This window comes from Camelus bactrianus, chromosome 2 (assembly GCF_048773025.1).
Source record: "Camelus bactrianus isolate YW-2024 breed Bactrian camel chromosome 2, ASM4877302v1, whole genome shotgun sequence".
NCBI classification, from domain to species: Eukaryota; Metazoa; Chordata; class Mammalia; order Artiodactyla; family Camelidae; genus Camelus; species Camelus bactrianus.
The window spans coordinates 89,947,338-89,959,594 of record NC_133540.1 but is presented as its reverse complement, the minus strand read 5'-3'; positions in this window follow the sequence as shown (position 1 = coordinate 89,959,594).

Here is a 12,257-nt window from a genome sequence, read left to right as displayed (position 1 = left end):
GACAGAAAATGAAAAGGCAAGTGACAAACTCAGAGAAAAGATTCACAATACATTCATTAATCTGATAAAGGATTTGTATAGCCAGCATATATAAACTAAGTCTTACATTTGAATGTCAAAAAGACAAACCATAACACATGGGGAAACAGAAGCTTCCTAAAATAAAAGGTATATAAATGATCAATAAGCACATGAGAAGATGTTCACCATCATTAGTCACCAGCGAAATGCAGTTTAAAACCAAAAAGAGATAGCACTGCACTCACTAGCATTGCTAAACAGGAAGACAGGCGATGCCAAATGTTGGTAATGAAGTGGAGAAAGTCAACTCTCACATTTCTAGTAGAATTGCAAAGTGGTATAACCATTTAGAAAAACAGTTTAGTACATCCTAATAAAGTTAAACATATAATTCAGCAATTCCATTCCTTTGTATTTACCCAAGATATATGATAACATGTATCCAATAAAAACTTGTACTTGCATGCCCATAGTAACTTTATTCATAACAACCAATAACTAGAAACAATCAAACATCCATTAAGGGGAAAATAGGTATCAACTTGTGCTATATTCATCTGATGGAAACACAGTAATAAAAATGATGATACAGTCAACATTATGAATGAATCACAAAAATATTATGCTGAGCAGGAGGCAACAACACAAAAAAATACATACAGTGTGATTGTATTTATAGGAAGTTCAGGTGCAAGCAAAACTAGTCTTTAGTGATAAGAACTTAAAAACAAAAAATGTTCCAGGGAAGGGTGAGAATGTGTGGTCAGTATTGATGGAAAGGGAACTTTCAAAGGGTAAAGAAAATCTTCTATATCTTAATTGGATGATGGTTACAAAGGTGTGTCATTTGTCAAAAGTCATCCAACTCTGCTCACGTAAGCTCTGCATGTTCTACTATATGTAAAATAAAAACGAATTATGCTGTACACCAGAAATTGACACATTGTAACTGATTATACTTCCATAAAAAAATTAAATTAAAAATAAAATAAAATAAATCAAACTAAAAGAAAAATAGATTTACTAGTAAATTGTGAGTAATAAGAGGGAAATGCAAAGAAGGGAATAATTATGCCTCAGAGTCTGACTAAATGTAAAGGGGTGAGGAGTGAAGTCTGTGATTCAGCCTGACTTATTGGGGAGCCCATGTTGGGTCCAGACTCAGAGGACTGGACTCACTTGACAATAGTATTTCACTCTACCAGGCACATGCACTAAGCTCCATGGCTGGGTACTTCTTCCTTTCTTTTGTACATATAAGGACAAACAAATATGCCAATAACTACCAGGAGATCCTGACCTAAAGAAGGTAGATTGAAATTTATGATGAGATACGACTCCTCCCGTTAGTAGATACACTGGCTCTGCCCGAGTTTGAACTCTGCTGGAAGGCTGGAGAATCTTCCACTTTGGAACTTGTTTCTGTTGTTATTCTGTTGTGGCCTGAAGAGCGCTAGCCCCCAGGGCACAGGGCAAGCCTCATCTGTTTAGCCTCCTTATTAAGGGAAGGGCGTTCCAGCTTTAGTCTCTCTGGGAAGGGCGGGGATGTTAATGTTTTATGCTCTTACTTGTTAATTTTAAGTACATGCAGAATTACATGCAGTGGTTGAACAGTAGCTTTAAGATCAAAGTCAAAATGAGACAAATTAAAATTAATAAGTTCAAGACATCAGACTAAAAGATTTACAGCTTTTTTAGAGATATACAGAAAAATAAAGAAAGATGAACTTTGCACAGACCCAGATAAATATTTGAATAAGCACTTTCTTCTTGATACCCACTTACATTTCCTTTAAAGACCCTTTTACATCTACCTGTTTCCCTGACTTGCTGCCCCTTTATGCATCATCTCAATACTCACAGCTGCTGTATTTCTGCTAAGAGCTCAATTTATTGGGCTAAGAGCCCAATACTAACTTATTGTCTGTATGATATCATTAAATCTACATTTAATATATTAAATCTATAAACCTATGAGGTGTGCTATTATTCTTCCTTATTTACAGATGAAAAAAACGAAGGCACAGAGGAGATAAGTAACTGGCTCCAAATTACACAGCCTCTAAGAGTGGAGATTTTAACTCAGACAACCTAATAGAGATGGGATTTTTAACCATCAAGCTAATCTATCATCTCCTCCTTGCCCCTTGATCTTTTCTCCCTCTTCCTCTAGTAATAACTTTGTGCTTTTACATACACTATTTAATTTAATCTTTGCAATGACTTTGAGAGGTAGGACTTAAAAATCTTTACAGATTAAAAAAAAAAAACCCAAAACACTTTTTGGGTTTTGAAAGGTTGATAAAGTTTGCATGGCTAGGAAGTGTTGATGATAGCTGAGTTTGAACACTTATCTACCTTCAGAGCTGTGAGTCTTTCTACCTAAGAGACACACTTTTAAATTAGAATTTCTCCCCAGGCCCATTTGTGTTTAGATAAGTTGCTAGTTCACAAACTGTGAAGTTTCAGGCACCTGCGGAAGTTATTTGGGAAGATGGTGTGGGGTGAAGGCTCCGTAAGTGACACCATGTAGTGGCTACGTGTCCCCTTTCTTGTCAGGCTGGTGCCGAGCGCGTGGAAGCGAAGCAGTGGGGACTAGGGGGCCACCTCCATCTCTCCCAAATGCACTGCTGGGTAGTCAGTGTCCACTTGGCTTCTGGTGTTACTGTCTAACCTTGGCATTTGACCTTTCACTTCATAACATTAGCACTCAGTCCGTTTGGAATCCTCTAAATCTGACTCTTCCTTCCATCTGATCTGGACAGTTCAAACAAGGTGGCTTGTTAACTACAGTGTGATCAGGCTTCAGGAAGTGCTAGAGAAAAGATTTTCAACATATCTTTGGAATCCATCTCAGTATATGGTTGACCTAATTCGATTTTACTTAAGCTAATTTTAAAATAGTTTGCATTCTTTGGACAACATTACATGAAATGAACCCAGTAGTGAGTTGGAGGTCAAGAGAGAACCAGGCAGTGTGGAAATAACTGAAACAGGGTGGCATTCGCACATAGTGTTTAAGTATTTTTCAAAATCTTGGAACCTTGTTACTCTTCTAGTCAATTAATATGTTAAGTTTCTCCACATCTTATTTTCCTTATCTTTAAAGTCAAGACATTGAAATTGTTGAGTTTTAAGATCTTTTTCTATAAAATATTATACCTTCTCTATACTGTAATATGTTCTGCCTATGTATTTTTGATTTTTAAAAAATATATATGTAAACTATTATTCATGTATTCATCATTCTTTCATTATTAAATTGTTTGCTCACTTCCCAAAATTTATTGAGAACCTATACGTGCCAGGCACTGTGTTGACTTGGGTGCAGTAAAGGTAAACAAGACACAGCTCCTGCCCCCAAAGAGATCTATGCCTAGAATTGGATAAAACAATACAGAAGGCTAATGAAATTCTCACAGTGACACACTTCCCAGAGATGACAGATGACAACTGCTTTTCCTTTCATCATAAAAACATACAAAAGGTCCATTTACTTCATAAACCAGAAGGCACATGTCATTCTAATTGCACTTCCACCTTTTGTGCAACTTTCTCAGAACCAGTAGGGCTTTTATTTCTTCTGCTGCTTTTTTTTGGTACATAAATGAATAATACAGGAGACAACCAATAGCCAGTTTATACTCCCTGCTGTCCTTCCAAAGCTTCATTGCCCAAAATAAAGGTGCTGCGGAGGTGGAGAACCCAATTTCCATTCTAAGTTTCACACAGTGGATTTCAGTCAATTACAGTTTCTGTTCCTAAGATACAGTTGCTTACGGAGGCAAGTGGCACCCACATTTTTGGGAAACAGTGATTGTGGTCTATAGGAACCATATTCCCCTAATATCTGCTGAGACCCCAGTCAAGAGATCCTGTTCAGTTGCTGTGGGGATGTCATAAATCCGATTCCATTTCCTTTCCCAGGCATCGACTTCTTTTTACCTGGGTTTTGACTCGTCTCAGTAACACAACAAACATCTTGGGGCGGTGGGGGGAACAACATGTTTGTCACTCTTTTTATCCTCACTAATGCATTGGAACTAGGCCATCTGGCTGCCTTTTGGGTAAATCCATTTTATAACAAGATTTTTCGTGTGTGATTCAGTAATTAAACCCCTTTGGATAGAGTTCAAGATGGACCTGCCTTATGCTGAATTTTGCTTTATAGCAAACTGTTAGTCACAGGTGCCAGTGAGTTTATAAATCAGGATGAGAAATCTCTTATAGATTTCAGGAAATTAGTTACCTTACCCCTCCCACCATACCAAATTTCCTTTGAGCTTAGGTCCATTCTTTTCTAGAGGCAGAGCAGAGTGAGAAAGTGCTTAGAATTGCCCTTGGTCTAGCATTACTAAGATTGCTGTCTGCCATCTTTAGCCTAAATCTAACCAGCTGGGGTGGAAAAGTTGAGATTAAGACAGCAGAGTCTTAATGTTGTTTCTTCTTGCTAATGTACAGACACCATGATAGACAACTATTCACTCACTCATTTAATAAGCACTCCTAGATATTAGGCTAGAATCTGAGAAATAACTAGAGAAACTTGTGAGCTCAGCTTCCTTATAACATGACTCATTAGACACCTAATATTCCTTTCTTGTTGTCATCGTTACATAGGGGCTTCAAACATCAAAATGTAACTTGACGTGATATCATCCTTGGAATCTTTTTGGAGACTATTTTGAGCAAAGTACCTTGCCATGTCTTAAACTCAAAAAGTATAAATCAATACAAAAGTGGGATTAAAAGTCAAGTGATCAGTCATGTTTTTCTTGATATCTTGTGGGAAAATGTTCAACTTCTTGGTTAGCTGTGCTTCCAATTTCTTTTGCCACAATTCATGGAAAGTTTGAGAATTTTCTTCTGGTCACTGATTCATATGAAGATTCCTTTGCAAAACATCAACAAATTAATTGGATTCTAGCTCTTTGCTTTTCTTCTTGTTCTCTTCTTTGTACCCACTTTCTGATTGGTGAGATGAGCCATCTCTCTACAGGTCTGTGTGCTTTCTTAGTTATGATGTAGTTACAATGTCATCCATTCGTATCAGCGGCACTGAGAACTTGATAAGGAAAGCAATCCGCTGGGACAGCTAATTGGGTAACAATTCACTTTTATATCAAGCTAAATTATTTGAATCTTTTAAATAGATAATGAGCTTGGAACCTCTTCTCAGGCATAAGAATAGCTTGCCTTGGGAAGAGTAGGCTGTTTGATTTCTGGCATTTCCCCCACTTTAACATAGATTTGCTTCCTTTTTTTTTTTTAATTCTTATTTTTTTTTTTTATTGAAGTGTAGTCAATTTACAATGTTTGTTTCAGGTGTATAGCAAACCGGCTCAGATATATATACACATATACACATATATATTCAGATTCTTTCCCATTGGAGCTCATTACAAGAAACTGAATATAGTTCCCTGTGCTATGCAGTAGGTCCTTGTTGTTTATCTACCTTTTATATAGTAATGTGTAGCTATCAATCCCAAACTCCTATTTGAAACCCTATGAATTGGTACTGTGGTCTAACCTTCTTGAGTAGAGACAGAATGTTCCTGAGAATTGCTGGAAATTCACCAGATGGTAACAGACTTTAGAAAACAAGTTGACTTTGACCTCTTTGTGGCTTCTGTGTTGGCCGACATAAATTGCACTCCCATGAATGGATGGCTGATGTTTGTAATAGAGAGGACTGTGCTATATGGCTTAGGCCTCTGCAAGGCCTAAAAAGGGTACTTAATGGGTTTGGGGCCCTAGACCCATTGTTAGGATTATATTTGGGGTCGCATTTGGGGAAAGTTTTCATCTTGCTCTCCCTGAGGTTCTTAAAAGCTGTTTATACAATTGCAATTCACTTTGAAACCCCCTGAAAATAAACTTATTGAGAGATTTTTAAGGCATTTTTTGTTCTGGTTGGGTCACCTACTCTAAGAGAAAATGATCTAAGTAGAAGCCAAGACGCGCTGCCATCTAGACACGTTCACAAAGAGGCAAATTACTGCAGGTGCAGAAACCTCTCAAAAGCTCACTGAGTTTAGAAAAAAATTAAAAATAGTTCATTGCAATATTGTGAAATGTATTTTTGTCACACATTCTTGTGAGTACTATGGCATGATCATTTCAAAGAATTATCAAACTGATCTTGTAATCACAGGATTTTTGTGCAGCAGTGGCTTTTGGACTTCTGGGTTTTATTCTTCCTGGCCACTGTGGAATGCTGTGGGTATAGTGATAACTACATGACTTTTGAAAGGGATAGTAAAGTTTATTGATGCGTTTTGCAACTTGCTAGTTGGAATCCTTCCTTATTAGTGAGAGGGTAAACTCCCAAGATTCTCCTACTGAGAGTAAAATCTTTGACTCGTGCTTCCTCTGGTTGGTGTAAGCCAGTATTTGCAGATGACAGCACCTAGTGTTAATGACCTGGATTTACATCTGTGACTCTGAGCTGATGGACACTAAGGAGAACAAGGGTAAGAGGCACCGTGAATATTTGAAATGGCAAACAGAAAATGAGCATCAGGAGGATTGCCTCTGCTGGTCAAATTAGTGACCAAAGCAATGCAGTGTGTCACTCTGTAAACAAATTACCTGTTTTTTTCAGAAGTCAAATCAATGGTTAAGTAGGAGAATGGCAGGTGGGGTTCCAGGTAAAGGGCCAAACAAGACTCTTTCTCTCTCTAACAGAGTTGGCAGAAATTATGCCATTGGTGGAAAAGCCCCTATTGCATAAAGAGGTCAGAAGTCTTTGATGGTAAATAGATTTTTAGTTTTTATATTCCTTCTGATATATTAAGCTATTCATCCTAATTTTATTTGAATTAAACTATGTACAGAGATTTTAATTAAAACAAAACTGTTCACCTTTCACAGCCATTCTCCATTCTTGAGTTCCACTTCCCAATATGAATAGCTGTTTCTGATATTTCTCTCCATTTGTCTAAATAATAATTGTACACATACATGTATATGTATGACTGAAACAGTATGGTGTACACCAGAAGTTGACACAACATTGTAAACTGACTATACATCAATAAAATAGATACATAAATAAAATAAATAGCAACTGTAACTGTAATAGTAATTGTTACTACTTAATTAAAAATTTTTAGAGATTATTACTTGATTTCTTACTATAGACAGACAGTATTCAGCCCCCCTCACCCTCTCAGGCACCCAGACTACAGGCTTACATGTTTCCTTCTTCTATCATTTCTAATGTAGTTGTTTTATCACTTTCATTTAGGTCAATATTCAGTCATTTACATTGCTATTACTACATAGATAGGTTTACTGCTGAGCCCTTGATAAAATAAAGTGGTTTTCCATTCATGTGGAATTTTCATTGCTTCTAGAGTTAATAATTGTCTTTTTAAATTTATTTACTTGTAAATTATTAATTCATGGAAATTGTGAAAGAACTGGCCAAATTATCAAATAAACTATCAGTTCAATTATTTTTTTTCTTTGACTCTTCCATATTTCTCCTGGAGTTTTCAATTTTCTTGTTCCAATCTTGATTGCCAACCACTAGACCCTCTGGGATTTCTTTACAGCCTTCTTGTCCTTTTCTGTCTTGGATCCCACATTGCTGTCCCTTTCATATTCTCTGCATTACTAAATTACTCTCATTCTGTTGGAGTGCATCCTTTGTAGCTTTCTCAGAAAAGCTGCCTGAGAAATTGATGTTTTGAAGCATTGCATATCTGAAAATATCTCTATTCCATTTTTTTTCAAACATTGATACTTTGGCTTGCTATAGAATTCTAGGTTGTACTTTTTTTTTTTTACACCTTTCTATTTTATTTCTTAAGGCTGCTGTTGATAAATCTGATACTGTTCTGATTGCTGATCCTTGGTGTATGATTTGTTTTTTGTCTCTCTGAAAGTCTGAAAGCTTTTCAATCTTTTCTTAATTCCATTCCCCCACCTCCAGTATTCTTGCTGAGATCTCTCAATTTGAAATCACAAACACATGTTCCTAAGTTCTAGAAAACATGAAACATTCTTGTATTCTACCTTCAATAATTTCCTCTGACTTTTTAAAATAATTATTTTTCTAGAACACCTGTGAGTTGGATGTTACCCTCTAGGATTGATCCTTTTTCTTATTTTTTTCCCATTTGTTTGTTTTTTGGTTCTACTTTCTGAGCCAAGTCTTCAGCCTTATTTTACAACATCCCTATTAGCTATTTATATTTCTTCTCTCAGATTTTTAAGTTCCCAAAACACTTTCCCATTATTTGAGCATTTTCCATTTTACTATTATTGCATGGCTACAAACTCCATACTTACTTCTATGAGAATGTTAATTATAAAGTTTTCTTTTCATCCTTTATTTTTTGGCCTCTACCTTTTATGTTGGATTCTTTTCTCAAATGTCAGGTTTCTCTTTATATTAAAGAGATAATACATGCATCTGTTTCTGGAAGTATGAAAGATTGGATATTCTAAATATTCCTCTTAAAATAAAATTCTGGATAAAATTTATATAAAATTTTAGTTGAATTCATTTTGGATCTTCAGAAAAGAGTCTACAGAGACCGAAAACAAAATGAAGAAGAACACCTTGAAGGTAAGACACACCCAAGCATGCCTCTAGCCTGAGAGAGTCTAAAGCGAGGGAGAGAGACTAGTGAGATCACTAGATTGGATGGGAGGCTGGAGTAGTGATCCCAGCCTTCCCACTCTTTGGATACAACTTTAAGAATATCTGTGTCATTTCTCATTGTCTTGAATTTAACTTCATTTGTGTACAAAAGATTCATCCCAAAAATTATGGCATTGTGTATGGATGGAGTAAAGGCTATGGAAAAAGTGCAAGTATCAGCAGAATTCTTGGTGGGTGGTGTTTCAGAGACTCTTATTGGTCTACTGGGAGCTAGGGAAAACTCTACTCCTTACCAACAGAAATAGAGTGGACTAAGAAATATTTCTGTTACTTTCCTTCCACCCAAAACTTTTCTTAGGGGTAAACTAAGTCAGATTTTCCATTTAAGTTGTAGCTTCTCTCATTTTCTAACTTGAATGTGTCAAGTTTTAATATGGATTTTGTTGTTGTTGTAGGGTAACAATCGTGAGATACTTCTTTATCTAATGTTATTTCAAATCTCTTTGGTGCTTGTTCAGAACTTTCTTAGTAACTCATCACTTTATAATTCCAATTGGGATGCCACGGCTAAATCAGGAAGCTTTTCTTTTTCCCACTGGAATCATAGATCCCTATTAAATTTCTTTTTTAATATTTTGCTTTTAAACAAATTTTAAAATAGTTTATCTCACAAATGGGCCAAGAAAAAAATCAATTATTCCTCATCCTTTGAGGGTAAGAGTAATAATCTAATACTGAGACTCTTTACTATAGTGTCTAGCTTTAAATTATTTCAGAAACACAAATGTTGGGAGAGAGAGAAACATATGTCTCAGCAAGCAGGTGGCTGCACAAGAAAAGAATCTCCATAATGGCTTGTCTGCATTTCTGGAATCTTGAAATACTGCACAAGCACAGCCTTAAGATAACCATAACAGACAGCAGGGTGTGACTTAATGAGCAAGTAATAAATAGCAAAGAAAAAAATTAAGCTACAGGTGTTACATGGTGATGCATGAAATGGAAGCTCTGAACCATGGAGGAGAACTTAGCCGAGTAATTTTGACACTTCGGCAGGATTTAAAGATCTCTGGATTAAACTAAAGTCTTTTAAAGAAAATAAATATTATTTTAATCCTATGTAATCTACTATGGTAGAAATTATTTCTAATTGGCTGATAATCATGCATTTAATAATTTACTTAATAAACCTTAACTGAGAGCCTATTCTGTGTCAGGCTTTATGTGAGGCACAATAGATGCAAAGACATCTCAAAGTTCATAGTCTAGCAGTAGAGGTGAATAGCAACTGTACAATTATACTACATGATAATGAGTTTGCTGATGAAGGAAGCAAAGGATGCTGTGTAAGAAGGGCCACCTAACCCAGCCTAGAAGACTCTCAGAAGGAGCTGATATTAAGGCCAAGTGAGACTAATTTAGAAGAAGAATAATGCTTAAGTAGCTCCTTCTAGGGAGAGAAGGAAGCATGTACGGAAGCATGAAAGACTTGAGTCAAATCAGTAATTTTGAGTTGAGTACACTGGTATAGAGGGTGCAAGGACTGGGCAGGTAAACTTAGATAAGTGTCATTATAGGATTTAGAAAGATCAAACTGGTGGCAGCATGACATGTAAATTAAAGGGATTACAAGTGAAGGTAGGGAGACAAAAGGCTATTATTGTAAACCACAATGAGAACTAATAAAGTTCTGTACCAGGGTAATCACAGTTGACATGCACAGATGTCAAGATTTAAGAAATGTTCTAAAAAGTAGAATCAACTGAAAATCATGACAAATTTGATATAGGATAGAGGAGTGAGAGGTGCTGGGTCAAAGATGACGTTCAGGTCTCTGATTTGAACAAAGGGTATGAGTCCTGCCATTCACATAGATGGGGTAGTAGTGGGGTGTCTGGGAAGAGAAGCAGGTAGGGAGGGAAACTAAGGGGTTCAGTTTGAGACGGGTTCTGTTTACGATGTCTTTTTAGGCATCCAAGTGGAAATACCCATGAATGATTGTTTATGAAAGCCTAGAAGTCAGGAGGGAGATCTGGGCTTAAAGATGTACAGTTGGGCGTTACTGTACTATAATAATGGTTGACGCTGTTAGTACGAATGTATTGCCCAGAAGGATTGGCCAAGGGATAAACCTAGAGAAATACTGATTCTTAAGGAGCAGGTAGAGAAAGAGCAGATTATAGAAGAGGCTGAAAAGCAATAGCTGATGAGGTCAGACTATAACCATGTAAGAATAGTCCCCCAGAGTCAAAGGAGTTCAAAGAAACAGCCTGCAGTACAGAGGCAATTACCACAGCACCGTTGAGCCAGTTAAGAGTTACAAAGTGGAAAGAGTGATGGTATAAATTATCAATCAATATAAAATAAATTTGAGAATGAAAAAGATTCTGGTAGTTGATTTTATGTATCAACTTGACTGGAACATGTGGTGCCCAGTTTTTTCATAAACATTATTTCTGGATGTGTCTATGAAGGTATTCCTAGATAATATTAGCATTTGAATCAGTAGACTGATTAAAGAAGATTGTTCTCACCAGTGAGGGGTGTGGGCATCATCCAATCAGTTAAAGGCCTGAATACACCAAAAAAGCCAAAGAAGGGAGAATTCACTCTCTGCCTGACTACTTGAGCTGCAACATGGCTTTCTCCAGCTCTCAGACTGGGACTCACATCATTGGCATTCCTGAAACCATTCTCAGGCCTTCAGATTTGGATTGAAATTTAGACCATCAGTTCTCCTGGTTCTCAGGCCTTTGGATTTGGACTGAAATGACACCACCAGCTTTCGTGGGTCTCCAGCTTACAGATGGCAGATTTTCTCAGCCTCTGTAATCATGTGAGCTAAATCCTTATAATGAATCTCTTTCTATATCTCTAGCTGCATTATCTATCTATCTATCTGTCTGTCTATCTATCTATCTACACAATCTGTTGGTTCTGTTTCTCTGGAAAAAAAACCTGACTAATACAGGGATTGTTGTTAAAAATTACAACAGGACAAGTATAAACTAGACATTTTTTTGGAAAGCCGGGATGCATGGTCATCCTACATTTGGAAGAATTATTTCAATGCCATGGTAGGAGTGAAGGCTGCAGAAAGCAAGAGTTAAGGAGTGAGGTGAATTATAAGAAATTAAAGTATGAGTGTACACACTTTTTTTTTTTTTTTTTTTTTTTTTTTTTTTTTTGCTCTAGCTTGTATTTAAAGCAGAAAGACTGAATAGGAGTTAGTGGCAGACAGAGGGTTACAGGAGAGTGTTTTGCATGGTAGAGGCTTGAACAACCTTGTTTGCAAGAGAGAACATGTCAACAGTGAGAGAGGTCAGGGAATTTATCATAAGAGAGAATAAATGATTGAACAACTCCTGTTTGGAAGTTGGAGGGGATGACAGAATTAGCTTCAGAAAAGAGGATAGAACATCTTTTCTAGAGACACAGGAGGGAAAAAAAATAAATAGAAAACAAATATAGCAAATGTGTAGGTGGGTAAGTGTGAAGTTGGACAAGTTTTAACCTGATTGTATTTTTTCTGCAAAATCTGAGAGGAGGCCTTGTGCTGAGAGTGAAAGACGAAATTACAGTATAGGGAGCTTATGAAAAGCAGGTAAGGCTGGAATGG